The following is a 23,649-nucleotide window of genomic DNA, read 5'->3' on the forward strand; positions in this document are numbered from 1 at the left end:
AGAACGCAGGAGAAGGGACGCTTTCCTTCTTAATGCTGCTGTTACCACCTTGTGGTCAGACACAATGGTGGGGTCCACCTGGATGTACTCACACACGCACACACGGCACGTGATTCGCTCCGTCTCAGTCCCCGGCACCTCCACCTCACCCTCCCTCCTCTGCCTCCTCCCTCACCCCGCTCTGCCCTCCAGTGCTCACTACGCCAAGGCTCTCTACAGGTAGACACGGAGGTGGGACCCACTGCTGGGGACATGGTGGGCTAAGGGAACGAGCCCAGAGAGCCAAGGGTGGGTGGTTTCTCTCAGATGCAGAAACTAGAGTAAAACAAGGTGGGAAATGGGGATCCCCTGGAAATGGAGGTCAGTGGAGCAGAGGACAGGGAAGGAGGAGGGACGGGAAGGGGAGGAACCGTGGAATGACACTGACCCAACCGTGCCATGAACATAAGAAGGCACCCCCACAGGTGCAGCTGCCACCTGTCACCTAGGCCACCGCAGAGCTGCCTTTACAAACACAGCCGGCGGGCGGCGGAACTGCACTAGGAGCACACGTGCCCACCTTTACACCTGAGAGCCTCGTCCCGTGTCCTCCACCAGCCCTGAGGTGAGTGCACCTTACCCCCACCTAACGGGGAGGTGAGGGGAGGCAGCATATTGCATGAGATCTCTGCTCCACAGGTTATGTACTACACCCTGGGACTGTCCCCAGAGGCGGGGCACACATGGTCCCCTCTCATGATACCCACAGTCTATGGGGCGACTGCCACTGGGAATCGACTAAGTTGACAGGGACAACAGTGGAACCCCAGGAAAGTCCTGGGAAGGGGGTGACAGGTGTGGAGGGAGGGGGAGGGGAAGCAGCAGAGAATGTCCCCGGGAGGCAGTGACCAGTGGGCCTCGCTGATTGGACAGGACGTGGTCAAGTGCATGTGGGGACAGAGGACAGACCAGGAGAAGACCCTCAGAGCACACTCCCAACAGCCCTGCAGGTGTCCTCCCTGCACAGCCCCCAGGTGGGCCCGTGATGTGCATGCGGGTCCTCCTCCCACCGCCAGCACGGTGCATGGTGTGGCTAATGAAATCAGCTGCCAGTTCTTTAAGGCATCATTAGTCTGTCTGTCTGTCCACTAAGTGTCCTCAGGGCCTTTCTTGGCCCACGACTCACATTCATGAAATGAACGAGTAAGAAAGATTCCATCGAGTGCCAAGGCAGGCATCAATGAACCAAAAACAGTGGGAAACGGCTTCGGCCCGAGCCTGGGGGTTGTTCCCAGAGACCTGGGGGCAATGACAGTAACAGCAGCAGGTGACAGGCCCAAGTGCGCACTGCCCAGGAGCATACGGTACGTCACGTGCTCCTCTGACAGCCACCAGGACTGGTATCGCCTTTTTCCAGGTGGAAATTCAGACTCTTGGGGAAGGTGGGGGTGAGTTTGTTTCCAAAGTCACATTGGGTCACCTGGGGACAGCACATCAGGACCCAGGTGATGTGAGTCCACAGCCCCGTGGCTGCCAGGACAGCTGCCCAACCAGGGCAGAGGAAAAGGCATGAATCTGAGCGGGCCGAGTTTCTGCATTCCACCTGCAGGGGAAACGGAGTCGGCAACTCCACCACACGCTCCTGCTCGTCACTGATGTTTTTATAAAAGGCCAAGTTCAGAATCGAAGCCCCCAGGGACAAGCCTGCCTGGCAGATAAGGAAACCAGGTGTCCTTAGAGAAGCCGGATCTCACTGGCACCTCATCCACGACATTTCTACTGCACCCAAGATGTGCCAGGCTCAAGGCTTCCGGTCCACCCTCCTGTGTACCCTCCATCCCTCAGCAAAATCAGGCTAGGAAGCAGGACTCAGGTCCCAGGACAGAGTCCAATCAATAGGTCAACAGGCAAATCAGCCATGACTTTGGATCCACGGGCCCAGTGACTCTGCAAACCATCTGAAACCACCTGGGAATTATTTTAAAATACGTGTGGCAGCCAGCCACAGTGGCTCACACCCGTAATCCCAATGGCTCAGGAGGCTGTGGCAGGAGGATTTCGAGTTCAAAGCCAGCCTCAGCAAAAGCAAGGTGCTAAGCAACTCAGTGAGACCCTGTGTCTAAATAAAATACAAAATAGGGCTGGGGACGTGGCTCAGTGGTCCAGTGCTCCTGAGTTTAATTCCCAGTACCAAAAAAATAAAATAACATTTAAAATAGATGTGGCAAGCCCACCACCACTCCCCCAGGTCTGAGCCTAGCTACATCTATTCTTAAAAGCTCGCCAGGATATTCAAAGATTACCAAGCTTGAAGATTGTTCTTGTCAATCACCATGACTACACACATTAAATTTCATCTCCGTGGCTTCATAATAACTGAAACTAAAACCCACAAAAGGTGGTCAACTTCAAAGAGGAATCCGAGAGTCCTCAATTCTTTGAAGGCTAAACCCACAGCTTAAGATGTCCACAAACAAAATTGGAAGGAATTAAAATATGATAGAAAACGTCACTATTGCATTCATATAATTCTTGTATAACTTTGTTAATCAAAAAATTTACTTGAGATTTCAGAATCAAATCCATTTGAGTTTGTGCTTCCTGCAATTTATTAAAAAAAAAAAAAAAAGTATCCATTAAAGCGTGCCAGAGGCCCATTCCAACTACCCATCAGGAACTGCCGATGACCAAGTCCAAAGGGGAGTCCATAACTCGTCAGAGACAAAGAACTGCATGTGTCACCACGTCAGTGTCCCAGAGGTCACGGGTGTAACTAAAGACTGCACAGTAATTAAAGTATATTTTTGTCTGAAGATCAAACCAGAAACACATATATATTTTTTAAGAGCCTCAGGCGGGTTTTTCAAAGGGACCGATTTTATACCAAAATAACCTAAGAGCTCTCTGTTTAACCCTTCCCGGGGAGGAAAAGCCCAGTGTCCCCAGAGCCCCCTGGAGAGCTGGGGCACTCTCGCAGGAAGATCAAGGGGTGTGGGGTGAGTCACGCGGGCAGCTTCATCCCACAGTTGTTTAAAGAGCCCGGAGTGTGTGTCTGCATTCTTCCAGAGGCTGAGCTCCCAGGGAAAACCAGACAGGCAAGGTCTATGTCACGGCGACGCTCAAACTGAGCTCTGAGTACAGACATGCGGAGCATGCCGTCGGCTCTCACGGCCTCTGAATTCATGCAAACAACACCAGGGAGGAGGCACCAGAGAGGTGACCATCCATCACAGGGGACAGCCCAGGAACCGCCTCGGAACCGGAAGTGTTTAAGGACTCTGACGTAAGACGTCTCAGTTCCCAGTCGGCCACCTGTGCTTTTCTTTCCACCAACCGTGGAGACAATGGAGAAATAAAGTCCCCTCTCTACCACCGTGGGACAGAGGCTGCAGGTCAACTCCCACCAAAGCACACCCCTGCCAGCTCCTGCCCGCCATGGAGCCTGGCGGCGGGCTCCAGCTCCCTCTGCAGCTCCCACACAGGCAGGGCTGAGGGAGTCCCGGCCTGTCCACCACTTGTGAGGGAGACACAAGACCGGGATGAGCACCACTGGACACTTGGGGACGGGATGGGAAGCCACACCCCCAATTGTGTCGCGGAAGCTCCAGGTCCTGCCCATGTGGTGCCAGGGACCTGGGAACTGGAGAGGGGAGGATGTTCTGAAAGCCTGTTTTCAGAATGGACAGGACCCACGACTCTCCCCGTCTGGTGACAACGTAGGCAGAAGCGTGCTCCTTGCAGCATAGGACCTACCGTTCTTTCCCCAGCTCATTATTTGACCGTGCGCCATACAGAAAAAAAATAAAAAGCAATAGCAAGCTACAGGGTCTCAGACTCCGCTCACTCTCCATGGCCTCTGACCAACGCATCTCAAAGAAAACAGGATGGCTGGGCTGGGGCAGGCGGACAACCAGCAGAAGAGAGAGTCAACAGGATCATGGCCACAGCCCAGGTCCTCAGGCCAAGACTCACCTCAACCCTGGCAAAACAGAGACAGTCAAAACGGCTACAAAATGTAACACAGCCAGGGGCAGAAGTGTACGCCTGTGGTCCCAGCAGCTCGGGAGGCTGAGGCAGGAGGATCGCAAGCTCAAAGCCAGCCTCAGCAACGCAGTAAGGCCCTAAGCAACTTCGTGAGACCCTGTCTCTAAATAAAAAAAAAATAATAAAAAAGGGCTGGGGATGTGGCTCAGGGGTAAAGCACCCGTGGGTTAAATTCCTGCTACAAAAATAACAACCACCATAACTATGTAATTTTTTAAAGACCCCCAAGCACTGACCTTATCAATCATACACGATTTGCATTTAGAAAAAAACACTCTGAATACCACAAATCTTAATATACATAGAGGCAGTCTGATATCAGATTATTTTTTTTAAATCTCATTGGTTCCTTTTGGGGGGAATTTTGGCTAAAAAGCCAAAGGAGTATGCTACTTGCAACTGCAGCTGAGCCCAGAGGCTGGCTATGGAAAGTCAGTGGGACAACCTTCAGAGCTCAGTGGCGCTCACGCACGTCTCACCCGCCTTGGGGTTTGGGTTGGGTTTTGCTGTCGTTTTGATTGAAAATAATGTCTCTGGGGAATGCACAACGGGTGCCTCTGGTGTGTGATGTATTTTAAGCCCATTTTTCCTGAGTGTGACTGTCCCCGTACATTCTGGTAAGTTCAGCAGGTGACACATTTGGGAGTTTCACAAGCAGTTCCTCAGGCGATCCTGGCCCCACCACGTGGCCTCTGTCCACGGGCTCATCTTCCCTGGGCGGTGCTGGCCTGCGTCCGTCATCCCGATCGCTATGGCTGCTGTCCCCGGTCACCCAGTGACACCATCCCATGTCAGGCGGGACCTCCCTTCATCCCTCACCCACGCTCCCCACTCCGAGGAGGGAAGGCCGCCGGTGCATCCCTCCCGCTCTGCTCCTCCACTTCTGTCAACTCCAGGGGAGAAAGCAGGTCACTGGTTTGCCAGGTGCCAGCCAGCGCCACCTCATGAGTCAACCAGATGAGCACAGCGATGTGGGAGGTGTTGGTGAAGCAGGGCCGGGAAGGAAGGGGCTCGGGGACGAGCACCCCGCCTTTCGTGCAGAACTAATTAAGGAGGCTCTCTCGAAAAAGGGGCCGGAGGGGTTAGGAACGGGGGAGTGTGAGCAGAAGGACAGGAAGTATCACTAATTGTAGCTCCACGGAGGAAGTGAGGCCAAAATAAACCGGCTGCCTGGGGGCCTCTGAGAGGGGTGGCAGAGGAGGTGGCTGCTTCCAGCTTTGGTGCCCGCGGCGGCTGCTGTGGAAGTCCATCACTCTCCCCATCCCTTCCCCTGGGCAGTGGCTGGGTCCTGTTCATATGCAACCCCTGGGGAGGGACCCATGCATGCCCTCATAGCCATGGAATCTGAAGACAGGAGCCTGCAGAGGCAGACAGTGGAGGAATGGCCCCTAGAGCGTGGGAGGGGGCGCTCGGGAACACTCGGCCTTGCAGGGGGGACCCTGGCCGATCCCAGGAGCGTCACACCCAGAGGCTGCTCTGCCCCAAGTCAGTGGCTGGAAAAAGACTCCTCTAGAAGCCACCTGTGTGTCCCCTTCCACCTTCTGTGGCAGGTCCAGAAAGTCTTCCCTCCTGAAGTGACAACTCTCACTGTCCCGGGAGGACAGGAGTCCCCAGGAACGTTCCCCCAGGAGGCTTCGGGGGACTCGCTCAGGCTCCTCTGCCCAGGTGCGGGCTGCACTCGAGCTGGCCATTCCTAAAGAGCAGAGAGGAAGCCACTCTCTGCAGGGGGAGCGAGGGTCCCTGAGATGAGACCCTTCTCAGGGCTGCCTGCCCAGGCCAGGTCCGAGAGGTAACAGGCGCACGCTCTCCACGAACACGAGGACACGCTTCTTGACGCCCGAGCTGGCCACCCAGCCTCAGCTCTGCATGGCTTCCACTGCTCCTGGGATGCAGGAGGGTCCTCAAGGCGGTCTGCAGATCTATGTATTGTGGTCTGGCCTCCCGTGAGGCTCCTGGGCACGAGTTTCCCCTGGGCTCACCCTGCTCCGTGAGAGAAGGCCTCCCTGTCCTGCTCTGCCGCAGTTCCACAGGACCGCCTCTGTGCCTCTTCGCCCCTGAGATGGACTTCCCCGTCCACCCACTTTCCATGTGTGTCGGGGAGACTGCGTGGCCAGGTGTCCATCTCACTACTCGGTGCAAGCTCCAGGAGAACAGGGCTCTCTGTGTTCTGCTCACGGCTCGCTCCCATGTCTCACTCCCTGGCCACCGAAGCTCTCCTGCCACACCAGCGCCCGAGCCTTGGTCCTGGTCTCCCGCATGTCTTCACGGGCTCTCTCCTGTGTCCAGTCCTCCACTGGAGAGCTCCGGAGCTCTCGAGGCCACGTGGTCTCTCATGACACAAACCGTTCCCAGACTGAAACACTGGCTAGACAACCAGATCAGGAACTGCAGCTCAATTTCGGACTTCACTCTCCAAGGAAAAGACTTTCCTCATCCTGGACACAAGATTCCTGTCTCTCCAGATCCAATCCTTACCCAAATCCCTTTCTCTCCTACCTCCAGGAAGACCAGCCTTCCTTGTGTCTGTCGCTACTTTCTCCTGCCACAGAAACTTTTTTAAAACTTTCTTTATTTTTATTTATTTATTTTTTAATGTGATGCTGGGGATCGAACTTGGGGCCTCGTGCGTGCGAGGCAAGCGCTCTCCCACTGAGCTCCTGGAACTTCTGCACACGCACTTCCTCCTGCCCCCAAAACTCGGCCCACGTCTCTTTGCCAAATCAGAGTCCACTCACTCCTCAGGTCCCAGGACAGGTGAACACAGGGAAGCCTCCTCTGAGCCCCATCCCCAGGGACAGGGTGTCCCTCTCCTGTCTGGTGCTGTGAGCATTTGATGAGACTTTCTCTCCTCTGTGAACAAGGAGTCCCACAAGGTCACAGGAAACTGTTTGCCACTCATCCTTAAATGAAGACCAAGCCCCATACCTCATCGGTACTTGCTTGTTTCACATGCTAACGCTCGCTCCCCATCTGTGTTAGAGTGGGCACAGAATCAGCCTACCCAGCACAGGCTGCGGATCAAACAGACTTGGCTCCATTCATTCATCTGTTCTCTACTTCAACGAATGCCCCTTTTCGAGGTCTTACTAGGCACCGGACACGAGGTGAAATGCCCAGGACAGAGGTGAACAGGAGACAGATCTCCACTCCCAAGGTCCAACTCCCAGGAGCACCACCTCTGAGCAGTCAGTGACCTCTGCCCACAAAGGCCCAAAGTCCCAAGGTCCAACTCCCAGGAGCACCACCTCTGGGCAGTCAGCGACCTCTGCCCACAAAGGCCCAAAGTCCCAAGGTCCAACTCCCAGGAGCACCACCTCTGGGCAGTCAGCGACCTCTGCCCACAAAGGCCCAAAGTCCCAAGGTCCAACTCCCAGGAGCACCACCTCTGGGCAGTCAGCGACCTCTGCCCACAAAGGCCCAAAGAGGAGTCGCGCTCAGCCCCAGGGCCCAGAGTTCTCTGCTGCCGTCCTGAAATCTGCTCTGTGGGGTCAAAGCTACCGCCAGCCCCGGGAAAATGAACTGGCAAATGAATTGGCATGACCGTGTCCTAAAAATAGCTCTAGAAAAGCAGGCGGCGGGCAGGATGTGGCTTGGGGACATGTGCCCACTCCCGGTGGGGACCCGTTCCTTCATGGTCACCACATTCCCCTTCCTTCTGGGCCAGACGCCCCAGCACTTGCCCTCCTCTGCCCCTCGTCCACAGGGCTCCCTTTGCTTCACCCCACATGCTTCCCCCCCCCCAGGGCTTTCTTCTGGGTCCTCCAGGACCTCTGGACAGGAGGCCTTTGTCACCTACCCCTCAACCATTCTGAAGGCCTCCTGTCCCACTGTCTTCCTATACACCAAGGCCCCACCCTCTCCTTCCCTGAGAGGGGAACAGAGGAACACACAGTGGACCCCAATACCTGCTGCGGATCACGCCCCTGCCCTGCCCCGCCCCTGTCCTGCCCTGCCCACACCCCTGCAGGGTGCAGCCCTGTCCTGCCCTGCCTCTGCCCCACCCCTGCCCACACCCCCGCCTCTGCCTCTGCCCCACCTCTGCCCACACCCCTGCAGGGTGCACCCCCTATCCTGCCCTGCCCACACCCCCGCCCCTGCCTCTGCCCCACCCCTGCCCACACCCCTGCCCCGCCCCTGCCCCTGCCCTGCCCACACCCCTGCCCCCTGCCCCACCTTGCCCCGCCCACCTCTGCCCTGCCCCTGCCCCGCCCCTGCCCCGCCCCCTGCCCCGCCCAGCTCCTCCCAGCACTCCTGGCCACGCCCTCTTCGTCCTTGCACCTCAGCCTCCTGGTGCCAAGCGTGCTCTGCCGCTGCTCCTCGGGCCTCACTTTCTCATGCCACCTTCTGGGGGAGCCCCACTTGTTCTTCACGTCCATCACCCCAGCACCACCACCCGAGCTATGGTCCTGTGCCCAGGGCACCTCCACAGGCAGCAAGGCCTTCAGTGTTGGAGAAGCGCCCTGTACCTAGAGGTCACAGTGGTGGCCACCTACTGCATGGGTCTGTCCCCTGTCCCCTGGCCTCAGGACTGCACTCCAGGGCAGCCACCGCAGGAGCAGCGCCTGTGCTTCTGCTGCAGGCCCCAGCTGCTTCCTGGTGACTCCTGTGAGCAGCCTTCAAAACATCATGTGCTGCTGGGAGCGGAGGCGGCGGCACACGCCTGGAACCCCAGCGGCTCAGGAGGCTGAGGCAGGAGGATGGCGAGTTCAAAGCCAGCCTCCACAAAAAGCCAGGCAAGAAGCAACTCAGTGAGACCCTGTCTCTAAACAACACACAAAACAGGGCTGGGGATGCGGCTCAGCAGTCGAGTGCCCAAGATCAATCCCCTAGCCCCAGCAGTCGAGTGCCCAAGTTCAATCCCCTAGCCCACCCTCAAAAATCATGTTCTGCAAAACACACCCGTTGAGCAGCAGAGACACAGGAAAAAGTCAGGTTAGGGCCCGTCCCCTGCAAGCCCCTGGGCCCTTGGGACCAGGGCATGAATGACAACCAGGAAACTGTAACTGCAGGAGGGCTGTCTCGATTTCCACCGTCATCACCACCAGCAGCCCAGAGGCACAGACCCACCACTCCCTCCTCGCTCCACAGGCAGATGGTGGACGGCAAATGCCACCAACAGTCGTCGCCTTTTGATGCAGCTGTCCCGATGAACACAAGGGACAAGAGGGAGACGAGTGTCTACTGCTGCTTCCTCTGCCTCCCCCGATCCCCAAGGAGCAGAGCACAGGTTAGGCCAGGCACTTCCTGCAGCCCAATCCCACCCAGCCTGCAGGACCCCAGATGTGTTTTCACCGAGGTCCTTGTCTGGGTCAGTGCCACAGTCTGGCTGGGCACAGAATCACGAGCCACCACACACCTTGTAGATTCAAACAGCAACTCTTTATTCCCGAACTCACACCGGTCCTCTACAAACACGTTCTGGGAAAATTCACGTTCTTCTCCCAAAATTCACATACTCCACCAGGCTTTGAATCCCAAATACTTTCTGAATTCCACGAGAACTCAAAGGGAACTCAGGCAGCAGGATACGCCCTATTCCCAGCAGGAATAACCTTAAACCTGGAACGGCCCTAAACCCAGATTGTTCTAAACCAGAACGCCCTAAACCCAAGGAGCGGGATACTCCCTAAAACCTGATCCATGCTAATCCAGTAGGATCCTCCTTAAACCCGGATCCACCCTGGTCCTTGAGCAGGGTCACCTTTTTCAAGCATACATGCAATGTCACAGTGAATGTCCAAGGAAAGTCCATTTCCACGAGTCCTTCCTCTAAGCAACATGGGGTACGCTGGCAAGGAAATTTCGATGCGTCATTCCTACTTGGCAATGGCTCTCAGCAGGTCAGACACAAACCTGCCCTGACCAGTTCAAACATCAGCACGAAAGGCAGACCAGGGTGGGCCCATTTACACAGGAGGAAAGAAACTAAGGCTTCACTGCAGACCCAGCCACTTGCTCAAGGTGCTGTACGGAAGCTGGGATTGCAAGCCGGACTGCGTGATCCCAGACTTGTGCACGGGAGGGAAGGAGGGAAGAAAGAAGAGTGGACGGAGGGACTACATCCATAAAGAGGGTTTGCCACAGTAAAGAAGACAGGGAGGATGAACAGGGCCACGGGAAGGGAAAGCCTGGGAGAGGGACCGTCAACGCGCACGATCCCCTCCTGGGGACAGAGTGAGAGTCAGTATCGACACGTACCCTGAGGGACAGGGCAGAGCACATACAGCAGTGAACAAACTTACAAACAGGAACATCCTCAGTCTCTGATTTTTTCTGCTTAATAAAAGGGGAAAACATAAGCTGTAGAAGAATATTCTGTGACCACAAACTGCATCAGAGACAGAGTTTGGCATTCGAGATTTATTAAAGCTGAATTAAACATTTCACGTGGATTTTAAGGTGTGGGTGGGAAGGGGATGGTGGCTTGGCTGACCCCGGTCATCTATTGCAAGCCTGGGCTCAATCCCTACCTGAAAGGCCTGCAGCAAAGTCTCAGAAATGCAGTCAGAGCCCGAATGCTGGCTGCAAAGCACAGTCGGTCTCATTGGTGACACATCTCAGCAACCATCAAAGAGGTGTTCCCGAGTAGCCTGCATCACCCTCAAGGAGGGACCAGTGACATAAGCCGTGGTGGAACTGAAGGCAGCCACTGTGTGCCCTTCTGACCCCAATCCCAAGGCTTCCTCAAGGGTTTCCAAAGCCCTTTGCCACCTTCATCTTATCACAAATGACAGTGCTGTGACCTGCAGGTGGGCTCCTGTCACACTCAGGGCACAACAAGGTGGTGGGAGTCTGGGTTACGCTAGTGGAGAGACGGGCCCAGAAAGGCCACTTCCCCAGGACACGCACCAGGTCTGCCCAGAGGCTGGGCCCAGAGCGTGTGCGTGTTGGATTTCACAGCTGTGGCAGCGATTGTGAAGGGATAGGTGTGGCGGGACTCACGGCGGGCAGCTGTGGTCCTGTCTTAGGCGGTAGGCACTGTCCCATAAGGATAAATGGCAAGATCATCCAGAACTTACTACTGAGACAGAACACTCAAGGTATCCTGTTGCTACAAAGAAAATGGAAATTGTACACAGATTGCAAGGTCAGAGTGGGATAGCAGGACCTTAGACTAGACACAAAAAGTGGCCAACTCAGGTGAGGAAGAAGGCAGGAAGTTCCAGCGGAAAGGTGTCAAGACACGTTGAGGAGAGAGAGGAACAGTCCTGCAGGGTAATCACACGTTGCCTCCAAGTAAAATACAAAACACGGCTCAGGGGTGATGAAAACTCTCAACAGGCCACTTGTGTGCACTGGTCACCTGTTTCAGTAAAGTGGCGCCGGGGCTGTGATTAAATGCATTTTGAATCTCTACTTGTCTAAAAATACTGCTTTAGAAAGCTAACCATTAATAGACTCCGGCAGGGTCACTCATGTTTCATCTGAGCTCCGGAACCAAAGCACTAGCTTTTCGGCTTATTCGTGAAAGCTTAATTTCAGAATCAGGAAGCATTTTAAGAGCCTAAGGTCTTTAATAATTTTTCTTGAATATTTAATCCCAGTTTTCACCTCTTTCCCCAGAATTTTCTACAGATAAAGAGTTAACAAATACCTTTCTGGCTGTCGGTCAGTCATCAAAACCACTTCTAAGATTTTCAGAGAATGAGTCTATCATAGGAGGAAGTCAAAATCTGTGCCAAGCATCTCACTATCCCTTTTCCCCCCGCCAAAAAATAAATGAATGAATTAAAAAGTTGCTTTTAAGAGAAGTTGTGTGACCAGGAGGGTTTTAGTAAAAATTCCCTGTTCAAGGGAAACTCAACAGTAGCTGGTGAGAAGAATCCGGAGACATGCCATGCAGATCAGGAAAACTGACTGCAGATCACAGGTGGGACTGCCCTCCTGTGCCTTTTGGCAAAGCATTCACCTTTTAGCCAGCTCTCGGGGACCCGTCCTGTGGCTCCAACTAATGGGGACTGAGCGTGTCTCTGGTTGAAATGCAGGTGGCAGCAGGGGGCAGCAGGTGGCATGGATACCTGCCATGCTGAGTGCCGGGCAGGCTGGTGCACTAGGCAGCTCTGAGGACTTTCACTACCCCTGCGGTGCAGATACGAGAAACGTGGTCCTCTCGCAGCTCCTCTGCAGCCAGACGGCAGGTACGCCCAATCACCCAGGGCCTCGGGTAGCGGTCCTCTGCCTGCATTTCAATCAAAACATGGAACACCCAACAGAAAAGCTAAGTCAAGTCTAGCTCGGGTTGAGGTGCAGAAGTCCTCCTGGGGCATGTCAGGGGGTATCTGACTTTCTACATCTGCTGGGTGACCTTGAGAACCAGAGGGAGGTGGGGAGACGGAAGGGTGTCTTCTGATTGAAGCAAACCCACCCCATGGTCCACGCAGGAGCAGGGCCTCTCTCAAGGCTGGGCGTGTGGTCAGGACTCCTCGGTCAGTCTTTCCTGTGGAGCCTCCTAAATTAACGGCCGTCGACTTCATCCTAATAGCAGGGCCAGCAGGCCATAGGCTAGATGTACTATCTTCAGAGAGAAGATGAAGACAGAAGAGGAAACAAAGAAAACCGCTTCCTGTGAAGGTCAGATTGCTGCTGCACCAGCAGGAACCTCGGATACCAGCGACTGCACCCAGGCCAGCTGCTGGTGACGTCATGGACCTTGGAGGTCTGCAGGCTCATCAGCTACCGTTTAACGGGGTCTGAATTTTAAGACAAGAGTCCACCCTGCGGCCAGCGCAATGGTTTCATTAATGAGGTTCTTGGCATAAAAGTTAGCTAGCAGAGATGGAAATGAAACACACAGACTCAGTTACCTTTTTTACTATGACCAGGTCCGAGACGGCTCCCCTCTCTGGTTCCCACCTCTAACCGCCTGGCAGGGCAGCAAGGATTACTCAGGACTAGCAGGAGAGAGAGGGAGCACGCCAGGGAGTCGCCTTTTATTGGGGAACAAGAGATTCAGGGGAGAATTCCATCCAATGAAGGTTGGGGGGGCCGCACTCCAAGGTCAGGGTCAGTGATTGGGCCCCCGGGGTCAGTGGCCAGTCCCACCCCCACACGGACGGGTTCTCTCATCAGGAGAGGGCCAGGAAAGTTCCGACACAGCCAGAACGCCTCAGACCCAGACCGGGAGTCGCCCAGTCACGTGTGAGAATAGCTCCCCACACAAGAGTAGATTCCAAAAGTGCGGCCGATGCACTTGATAAATAAATAAACAAATGATCCTAAAAAGAAGTGGCTTTTTACTTCAGAGGAAAAGATAGAGCTCAGAGGATCCTTAGGGCAATGTAAAAAACACTGTGCATGCTACCATAGCCGGGAGGGGACACATGTCTTCACGCGTCTTCCCAAACCCACAGGGCCTACAGCATCAAGGATGAACCAAGGCTAAGTACAGACATGGCTGACGATCACGCAGGTCCCTTAACAGTGACAGGGTACCCTCTGCTGGGAGCACACCATAACCCAGGAGAGTAAGCCTAGGGGCACCAGGCGACACCTGGGAAAGCTACGCCAACTACTCAGGGCTGCTCTGGACCTAGCTCCACAAAACAAAACACGTTCAAAGGAGCTTTCAGCACTTTTAGGAGCCAAGCATTTCAAGGCCCTATTTGGTTTGGAGTTGAGCTCTTGGTTTTCATTGATCAAGAAGATGCCTAAAGACCAGGGGAAATGAAGTTCCTAGTTTTGGTCTCAATCTGTACATTCATGCAGCTGCAGGGCACTTATGACACAAAGGCATGTGAGATGTGCACGATTTACAGGTGTCTGTGGACATGGATGTGTTGACCCTCAGCGCTCCTGAACGGCCCCGTGGTCTCCACAGTGTCACATGGAGCCACTGCTGTAGAGCAAGTGGTTCTGGGGTCCTCCACTCGGCCCCTAGAGGTTTGAAAGGACTGAGCTACTGGCAGCGACTTTGCATTCACCGGGACACACCCACACACCAGGCCCTGAGGAGCTGGGGGCATCTTGCCGTCTCCTCTGGTCCACGCCAGGCAATGTTCCTTCACCTCGCATCCTCCTTTCCCTCCTCCCTGAGTCCTTGTCATGTTAGAGGTTTGCCACAAATGCACACGGCCTGGGATCTAAGGAGACTCTCCGCTGAAAAACTGGGTTGACTTGAACGGTACCTGCGTCTCCACATTTTTCTTACATTCCTTACAAATTTTCAGGTTTCTACAGCTGTGAATCTTAAGCATGCTTTGGGATCTTCCAGAGGACTGGTTAAAACACAGATCCTGGGCCCCAGCTCACACTCTCTGGTCAGTAGGTCTGGGGTAAGCACAGGACCCCAGGTGGTGCAGGGCCTGCAGATCCAGACGGCACCTGGAGAACCCCGAGCTCTTCGTGAGAAGACTACATGAGAAGCAGAGTTCAGGTTCAGCTCCAAACACCTGGGCTTCGTGTCAAGCTGAATGAGGATTTTATGGAGGATTAAATGTCCTTACAGAAGGTTCACTTTGTTCTCCCCGTCTACAACATGCTTCTAGTCCCCAGTGTAAACAAAACGGGCACAACAACCCAGGTTCATCACACCACGACGCAGATTCTATCAGGATTATGCCAATTAATAAGCTGAAAACATTCCTTCAGTATGAGATTTTTAACACAAACCTGGGAAACCAGAATCATTTTGAGAGAGCGTCAGTATTTACCAAGATATTATTTGAAGATGATAAGTGGATATTGTAATAAATTATAAACACTGAGAAACAGATATGACTCCAAACCAAGGAAACTATGAAATCTGAGGGCAGGATGGATCTCCGAGACGTAGTTGACATCTTTGCTCTCTTGGCTTTCTTGCTTATAACCACACAAGAATGCAACCTTACAGGCTCTTGTACGAAGAGCATACTAAAGCTCTCCAACACAGTGCGCTAATTCCAACATAATCGACTTATTGTTTGCATCAGGAATATCGAAGCGCCCAGCAAAACATTCCCCAACACTTAGGTGCGTGATTCCTGGTTTGATAAGTGGGGGGAATTACTATCAAACAGAAAACTCAGGAACATGGTAAACAGGAACAGGAGAAGAACTATTTCACCAAATCATGAGCTGCACAGAGACTTCCTAAACAACAAGAAAGGGAATGGATTCAGCAACATCAGAATGAATAAAAGTCAGACATGCAATTCTATCACAAAGAAAATAAATAACGGTTTTCAATGTCCTTTAAGTAAACTGAGCTACTGCCAAATGCATCCAAAGAGCAAACTGGGATTAACTGCAATGTCTTTTTACACCAAGAACAAGAACTAAGAACACTGACGAAGTAGAGGAATGGGACAGAGTGGCGCGTCACACTGCCAAACTGTCCTGTCACATTGTATGCAAGTGTGCATAGAGCACAAGGAACCCCACCATGGTGCACCCCTGAAACATACTAATAAGAAACATGGGGAGAGCAGAACGCTGAATCAGCACTCACACCTCCAAAGTCTGCACATCGTGGCACCCTGGACAGGAGCCAGTGGGTGTGACCTGTGGGGACTGAGCGTGAATAGCACATGGGACTAACAAGTTGAGAGCTGTCACCATGCAGGGGGGTCAGGGTGCAAGGCACCTAGCGGAGAGGGGTCACCACACCCTGTTCCCAAAGCTGACTTCTCCGCTGTCTCCTACAACCGGCTGCTTTAACAGGAAAATCGGAGCAGAGGTGAGATGCCAGCCTGCCGGGCCTCCCGGTCATGAGCTCCGGCCTACTGGTTTCCTGTGGTGGGGACAAGGGCAGGAGAAGACCACAGCGCTGAGGAGGTGTAAGGTGGCACATGGAGATGGTAACTTGCAGGCCAAGGCAATGACACCACGTCTGGGGGACTCGTAAAGCGCCACCGTTTTTACCATCAGCAATAAGCAGAGTCCTCTCTTGAGTTCTGTCCATCGACCAGCCCTATGTTAAAAATGCTGGAGAAGCCAGGGATGGAAGGAACCTACCTGGACATCATAAAGGACACACAGGACAAACCCAAAGCCAACACCACACTGAACAGGGAAAACTGACGGCATTTCCTCCAAAGTCAGGAGCAAGACAGGGACGTCCACTCTCACCACTTCTGTTCCATGTCGCTCTTGAAACTCGAGCCAGAGCAATCAGGCAAGAAAAGGGAATTAAAAGGAAGGACACAAATAGGAAAAGAAGGCACATCTCTCTGCTGAAGACACCACCCTATCTTTAGAAGACCCAAAAAACCACCAGAGGACTTCCAGAGCTGGTCAATGAATTCAGCAAAGTAGCGGGATACAAGATGGACATTCCTAAGTCAATAGCTTTCCTGTGCTCAGAAAGAAACCAGGAAAACCATTCCATTCACAAAAACCTAAAGAAAATAGGATAAAATGCTTAGAAATGTCACGTGCTGTCCATTTTGAAAGCCACAGGCCACATTTGGCTCCTCAGTCCTGAGAATGTGGCCAGTCCAGCCTGAGGAACTGGATTCTTATTCCCTTTCATTTCAGTCTCAATTTAAACACTTAGCCGAGTCAGTGACTGGGGAATTTCATACATTTTTTTAAACAACTTGGGTCTAGGAATACACCTTTTCAATTGCAAATTCCATAAAATCTCAGCGCTGAAGACTGGGAAAAGCTTACTTCAAAGGCTTAATGAAAAGAAAGGGTAAAAGATCTTGATAACTTGTATGTTGACTGCAGTTGAAATGATGCTATCCTCCAGGCACTAGTCAAATAAAACATATGAAAATCAACTGCAGGGGGTTCTTCCCACCATTTCTAGTGACAATGTTCCACAACGTGGATGTGTAAATGCAGCCGACACACACTCTGTGTGACGGCACAGGGCTGCTTCGGGGAATTCTCTCACTGACCTCTCAAAACTCTGCAAGGCAGGCACTATCACCCCATTCTGCAGATGGAGACCGCAAAGTCCAAAGAGAACAGGGGAATGTGCCCAGAGTCACGTAAGTACTGGACCCAGGCTAGTGTCATATTTTCAAGATTGTGGTCACATCTCAAAGCATAACCAGGCCCTTGAGTGAGCACATACCCAGGCTGCGAGGCTGCTGCCCTGAGTCCTGGGTCTCACCAACTCCATCTCTGAAGATGGACCCTGCTGTCATAAACACCAACAGGTTTTAACTACACCAGAGGGGCCCAAAGGCATGACTGTGGCCTGTCGCTGCAGACAGAGGGTCCCACTGAATTCCATCAGACCACATCGTGCCAACGCGCTCTGACAGACTCCTCTCACTCAAAACCTCCAGGAGTGGACTTTCTTTTTTTTTTTTTTTTCCTTTTTAATTTGTTCCCTCTTTCTCTTCACCAAGACACAAAAGCCAGCCCCGTAAAAGGCTGAATGGGGTGAAAGAAAATGCAACAAAGTTAATAGGGGACATCGATGGCCCTTCGGAATTGGTGCAAACGCAACCACAGGAGGGCACGTTTCCATCTCTGCACAATCTCGCTTTTGTTCCAGGGCCAAGTCCCCGTCTCGAAACGTGTGGGCAATAAATCAGCAGGCATTATTTTAAATCAACCGGTTTTACAAAATAAGCCAAGAGTTGAAAGAGGCAGGACTAATTACCAACATTCCTCGCTGAATTACTGGGCGGCGTGTGCTAAGTCAGTGTACGTCTGCGTCTTGATCCCAAGTTCATCCCGCACTTATTTCCCAGGAGGTAAAAGAACATGTGGCTAATTAAGGCACCAGTCTCCACAGCCAGAAGGACTCAAGGTAAGATTTTGTTCAAGGGGGGAAAAAAAAAAGAAAAAAGAAAAGGTTCTTTGCCTGGTACTTATTAATCTAATTTTTACTACTTCACTAGAAAAACGGAGCTAATCTTGTCACCTTTAGGCACTCTGAACTACCATGCAGTGTTCAAAAAAATGTTACATATTTGTCATTCAGCCAATAAGAATGTCTTAAGCCTTTCCCGACCGGCAGGAATGTCTCTGGTTTGTCACTTCTAATTAAGTCTCGACGAAATTTCCAGCCCTAAATTTTAATTATATAAAACCCAGGGCCAACAGGGGAGATTAGAACAAAGTAATGCTAGGTGGCAAGACAGGGGACGGCTGGGTTCCACTCTGGGCCCCTTAACTAGTATCTAAAATGACCCAGAATGGGGCAGGGGCTCCAGATACCTTTTCGAGTTCTTAATTTCTGGCTCCCCATGCCTTCTTATATTTGTTTTAGGTGCATAATGTGCCCTGGTCTGCGATACTCACCTGACAGAAGAAATGTCCTGCTCCAAAGGTTTTGGGGGAGCCAGACTTCACTAAGACTCTTAAATAGAGCATGTTGGAGACACAGGCTCAGTTCCATGAAGAAGACCAGCGCGTCATCTCCAACTGAAAAGAAAATGGTCACAAAGCCTTGGCCACCACCTCTGCCCATGCCTGAACCACTCCACACCTAAACGGCAGGGACTATTTGGTTTAGAATCCTCTAGACCCTTTTCCAGGATATTCTGTATTTTTTTAAATCAGAGATTAAAGCAATTCTTCTCGTAAGACTTTTCTCTATGTGAGCAGCCTCCTAACTTATCTGCTTTGGATACTTCGATTTTTGATGCACTTCCTTCTCACATAAATCAACACGCAAAAGCAGACAGCTTTATAAACCGAGTAGGAAAGGCTAGGGAGTCCTAGGACGCCACATTTGTCTGAAAGTTCAAGCTGATGCTCAAAGAAGTCGATAAAAGCACACATGTATAAGGGCAAGCACCAGCTCGCTGGCCCTGATTGCTGCAGTGCCCCCGAGTGAAGCCACTGCATTGGTCCGTGTATTCTTAGCACAGACCCAGCCACCTACCTGGGTAGGGCCAAGTTAGGTTTAGAATCTGCACATGCCCACAATCGCTCTCGTTCAAAACCCAGTCTTTCAGATCTAAGCCCTTTCTTCCACGGTTGGGATTACATAGATGACATGAATGGCGGAGACTCTGACCTTGTCACGGTGACATTCACTTCAAAGCAAACAGAAGTGACGTTCCAGCTTTAAGTGTTAAAATGCAGCAAAGGCCCCGATCCTGGCGGGTGAAGAGGGGGCAGAAACACTAAAAACACAGTCATGACTTCAGGAGGGGTTTCCTGTTTTTTAAAATGTTTATTTAGTTGTAGATGAACACACAGCATCTTTATTTATTTTTATGTGGCGCTGAGGCTCGAACCCAGTGCCTCACCCATACAAGGCAGGCACTGAAAAAGTGGTTTTTTTTTTTTTTTTTTTTTTTAGTTTTTTGGTACCAGAGATCGAACTCGGGGGCACTCGACCACTGAGCCCCATCCCCAGTCCCATTTTGTATTTTATTTGGAGACAGGGTCTCACTGAGTTGCTTAGCACCTCGCTTTTGCTGAGGCTGCCTTTGAACTCGTGATCCTCCTGCCTCACCCTCCTGAGCCGCTGGGATTGCACGTGTGGGTCGCTGCGCCTGGCTTGAAAGTGCTCCTCAGCCCTCAGTGATGACTATCAACAGACCAAAACTCACCACCGTGGTCAGTGCGGCCAGGCGGGCTGTCCATCCGGGAGAAAGCACAGCCAGGTCTTCCCTCTGGCCCACTGTGGCGACTCCTTTCACCATTCAACGGAGCAGCCCTTTCTAATCCCAGAGGCCTAAACTCATGTATCTTTCCGTTAAGCTCCGGGCACTCCCCGCAAGTTTCTCTCCAGCCTCCGGCTTCTCTGAGGCCTTTGTCACCAGTGGTTATTCAGAATTGTCTAGCATGGTCCTTGAGCTCTGCAGAAGTCCCAGGAGGCAGCTGAGTGTGTGGACAGTGGACAGAGCGGGGTGTGGAGCCCAACCTGTGACCTGACCTCTGTGCACCCCAGGTCCCCACGTGGAGGCCGGGCTCCTCCCACCTATCCTGTAGGGTGCAGCAGGTCTAAGGACACAGCTGGAGGAAATAAGCATGTGCTATGTGCCAAGGCTCCTGCCGCTGGAGAGACGGAGGCTCGCCATGGTCTCCCCTGAAGATCCTCAGGCCATTCCCTCTCAGAGAGGACCCACGCTGGTGGCCACGGAGCTCCGGGGCCAGCTCGGGTCCTGAGGTCTCTCCTCTTCCTCTGGTGACGTCTGGTGAGCTACTGAGCGTCTCTGTGCCAGCTCCCCTGTCTGAGATGGCGATGCCGGCACCTCCCTCCCAGCCAGGGGTGCATTAAAGGCCTGTGCTGGGTGTGACTGCAGCGGCAGCCCCTGTCCTGGGAGACCCAGCCCAGGCAGAAGGTGGGGGTCACATCACAGGAGTGCCCGGAGGAGGGGAAACAGCTGCTGCTCACTACAGGATGGATCCCAACCTTCTCCCCATCAGCACCCGCCCCAGGAGCCTTTGCAGACGTGGGTCTCCTCACCGCCTCTGCTCCATCGCCACCTCCACGAAGTTTTAACCTCCCCGTCATAAACCATGGCTGACCAGGGTCACGGGCTACTACAGTACGCATGACCTGTGTGCCCTCCCAGAGCCAGTTCCTCTCCGTGGGGGACCTCCCTCCCTGCTGAGGATGCATGCTCTATGTATCGTAAAGAAATGACGGCTCCCAGGCACCCCCGCCTCTGCCCGCGCTCGGGGTCGCAGACCCTGGTAATCTTGCGATGCCACCCTCACCTCCAGGAGCAGGGAATCCCGAGAACTGCACAGGAGACAGAAGCCGGTGCAGTCGGTATGGCTTCCTCCAACCGGGGGAGTGACTTGTGGCCAGTATCTGCCTCCTGGCAGGTAGCAGGAGTTCAGCGATGATGACGGTGAAGACCCACATACCTCAAGGCAAGTGGCTGTGTGGCTAGGGGTCACGGGGCACAGCCGGCCCATCCACAACCTGGTAAAATCCAATGACAGCTCTGTCCCGCCCCTCAGCCACATAAACAATGGCACTGTGGTCACGGTCACGCAGGGAGAGATCGTCCCCATCTACTACAAACATCACCAATGGAAAATGCGGTTGGAGTTGGTATTCCAATGTTTTCAGAAAACCGGGGACAACCCGCCGGCTTAGTGAGGCCCACTGCTCTGCGGTGCACATTTGCTCCTCCTGGCCTGCTCTTTCAAGTGGACACAGCCTGAAAGCTCAAGCCAGAGGACTTCACCCCGCCAGCATTTCATTACCGGTCATTAAAAGCAGCACAGAAAGGCCAAGCCCAACTCTGATCAGTAAGCACTGACCGAGCACCTTGCCCTTCTCGGCCTGTGTTCAGTCTGACTTCACCACCGAGGGGCAGCTGTGCCCCGAGATTAGTCACCCTCGCCCCGGGGGTCCCTAAGCTGTGAGATGCAGGGCCAGAGGGTGCAGAGCAGGCAGGGCGCTCTGTGCACCACAACGGCCAAGCTGCTCTCAGGACACGGCGAGGGGCCTGCCCAGCCTGGCGGGCTGGGGGGACTTCGGCAGGGTTATTCCTCTGCTGTTTGTACCTTTAAAAGTTAACAAGTACCACCTGCAACTACTAAAAAGAAAAACAGTGACTCAAAGAAAAAACGAAATTACTTCATCATAGGTGACCTTGAACAAGCCAAAGACCCTGCAGGGAAACGGGGTCAAGAGGAAGAGCTGTGTGTGGAACCCGGAGACTGAGTCCCTTTCTCTGAGGACACAGCCTTGTGGACACTGCACTGGATTCAGAAACAAGGGATACCAGAGGTCACAGACACACCCTGGGGCGGGGGTTGGCAGATCCATTGCAACGACTGGGCCCAGAAGGGAATACGGCTCCAGAAGAAGTCTCAGATCTGGACAGCGCCTCCACCGTGGGTCCCCTGACTCGGGGACCAAGGCAAGCTGAGCTGAGACACGCCCCATCTGTTCCTGCTTCCTGCAGTCAGAGAGGCTGCCCGGCTCCTGTATCCCAGGCTAAATAAACCTTCAGCAAAGTCCACCCGTGGGGGTGGGAGAGCCTCCTTCCACCAGCCCTGAACCCCTCAGCCCACATGATTCCATAGGCCCTACAAACTGAGCCACGCCTGGAAAACTCTAGTCCAGGCGAATTTCATAATCCATGGAGAAAGAGCAGCAATACAGTAGTCGACTTTTCCCCTCCCTGGAGAGACCTCGAGGACATACAGCATTGTACAACGAGGTGATAAGAAGTGGGACTTCCATTCCAACTCACTAAACTCTGTTCAGAGGGTTGCATTGTTAAGGAGGCAGCCACCAACCAGGTGCCCACACGGATTGAGTGAACCTGGCACAGAGTCCTGGCAAAAAGCACTCCTGCCCTTGACAAGCAGAAACAGAGCCAGGTGCCCAATTCCTGAGATGACTCAGAAAAGAGTGAAAATGTAACAATAAGGTACTTTACGTATAATAAAACACTCTAAAGTAACAAAAGTATATATTTATATATTTTTTAATTTATATCATCTTTCTCTGAAGGAGAACAGAAAAAAAAAAAACAACAATGTACAACCTACTCCACAGAGAATATTAGGACTCTGAATTCTTGAATTCAAAAGCAGAAAGAAAGATGGAAAGAGGAAGAAAAGGAATGATGGAGGAGAAGAAGGAAAGGAGAGAAAGTGGGAGGCAGCCCGGTTTTCCCTGTGAATTTCTGAACAGAGAAATGTCTGCACACTATCGCTCGTGTGTTTGAGCTCCGAGCTGCCGGGCTGCGTGTTGGGGAAAGAAACCTCCATGACCTGTCATCCCTAGATCAGGAGACCAGGACTTCCAGGGTCCATCCAAGGCGGGGAGCTGCCACAGACAGGAGCAAACCCCGAGGTGAACGATACCTGGGGGTCAGGACCAGGAGGCATCCTTAGCTGCGAGGCCTGATGTGTCCCCAAATCCGTCCTTGGTTTTCCTGTTGTTGTCTGAAAGACGATGCATCAAATTTCAATCCTCAAGTTTGTACCAGTGCCGTGCCCACAAATCCCTTAAGAAATCATGTCTCGGGGCTGGGGCTGTAGCTCAGCGGCAGAGCACTTGCCCAGCATGTGTGAGGCACTGGGTTCGATCCTCAGCACCACATAAAAATAAACAAATAAAATAAAGGCATTCTGTCCATCAACAACTTAAAAAAAAATAAAAAAAAACATGTCTCTTAACGGTCCCTAATAATGTTTTGTGTTAATCCACAATTTGACATATGGGAACGCTCACTACTGTGAAAAACGCATTCCGCATTCCACACGGCGGTTCATGTATGGTAAAGACGCACACTTAAATCAGTTACCAGTTGGGTACGCCTGCTCTTAAGCAAGCCAGGGAACATCTCCACTAAACAGATACACAGCCACAAGATCATCATTCCACGTCACCCGACATAAAAGCCAATAGGAGGAATTAATCCACAAGCAAACGGGTCGATACAGAGGCCAGATGCCGACCCTGCAAAGCTTCACAGAGATGAAACCTGATCAGGTGCCGAGAAATGAGTGAGTGTGAATTTCCAACCTCCCATGGGAATCCCTGCGAGTCACCAGACAGAGACAATTTTTCAACACAATTCAAAGAGCTTCCTAATTTCAGTAAAACTCTGCTAAAGAAAGGCACTAACCTGAAAACTTGGCTCTTAAAAACTCCGACCTCATCCCACCAACTGCAGAATGCCGGTAACTGCAGGCATCTGGGACAAGTGCACTACAACCTCTCTCCCGCCAGGTTCAAAATCAGAGAGATGGGACCAGACGCTGAAGTGTGTAGAGCACATCCATCTGCTCATATGGAGCTCACAGAGAAGC

General features: G+C 52.7%; 1 protein-coding gene and 1 long non-coding RNA gene across 9 annotated transcripts in view; one reads left to right on the forward strand and one right to left on the reverse strand.

Moving 5' to 3' along the window:
• Nucleotides 1-23,649, reverse strand: part of Mitf (melanocyte inducing transcription factor) — a 178,901-nt gene that overhangs the window by 49,486 nt on the left and 105,766 nt on the right. The gene's annotated exons all lie outside the window — the stretch shown is intronic.
• LOC144371193 (uncharacterized) lies at nt 17,522-18,492 on the forward strand. Its single transcript, XR_013431391.1, has 2 exons — nt 17,522-17,713; nt 18,176-18,492. It is a non-coding gene; the product is annotated as an uncharacterized LOC144371193 (long non-coding RNA).

Source organism: Ictidomys tridecemlineatus, chromosome 16 (genome assembly GCF_052094955.1).
Source record: "Ictidomys tridecemlineatus isolate mIctTri1 chromosome 16, mIctTri1.hap1, whole genome shotgun sequence".
Lineage (NCBI taxonomy): Eukaryota > Metazoa > Chordata > Mammalia > Rodentia > Sciuridae > Ictidomys > Ictidomys tridecemlineatus.